We start from the raw sequence: 638 nt of genomic DNA, 5'->3' as shown, positions 1-638 counted from the left end.
ACCGTGGCAAAAGTATCTTTAATTAGTAGGCACCGTCCTTAATTCAACTTTTGGTGAACGAATGTTGGTCAAAAACAAAGTTGTGCGGAGGGTGTTCAAACTGTTCCAACATTGCGGCAACAAAAAAACTAACTCTTTCGCGAAATTTGATTGCGAGGAACTAAGAACTAGAAACCAGTCTTTCTCGTCCAGATAAACTGCGCCATATTGACTTTTGCGGCCTGATGTGAACATGCGTGTGTTCTACAAGTGTTGAACAGAGTGTTCAAACGGCTTGAACACCACTCAACATTTTCGAGAACAAAGGAAAAGTTGAATCGATGTTGAATGAAAGTTTACACCGATTTAAACTTGATTCAACGCGCTTTCAACGCGCTTTCAACATTTTTTACGCTTTCAACAATGTTGGACGACCTGTTGAAACGCACCGAACATTTGGTTCAACAAAGTGTTGAATGCATATGTTGAAGCAAATGTTGAAACCCTTTAAACGGGCCTTAAAACTCCAAAAAGTTTTGAAGAAGTCTGGGTCGCGCAAGTTAACTGATTCAGAAGTGATCTGAATACAGAGCCAAGGCCAAGCGATTGATAGGCCCAACGTGTTGATTGTTAGTTCAGTTTTTTGCCGAATTAAGGAA

The sequence above is a fragment of the Montipora capricornis genome, chromosome 3, assembly GCF_036669925.1.
Source record: "Montipora capricornis isolate CH-2021 chromosome 3, ASM3666992v2, whole genome shotgun sequence".
Classification (NCBI taxonomy): Eukaryota; Metazoa; Cnidaria; class Anthozoa; order Scleractinia; family Acroporidae; genus Montipora; species Montipora capricornis.
This window is presented reverse-complemented; position numbering follows the sequence as displayed.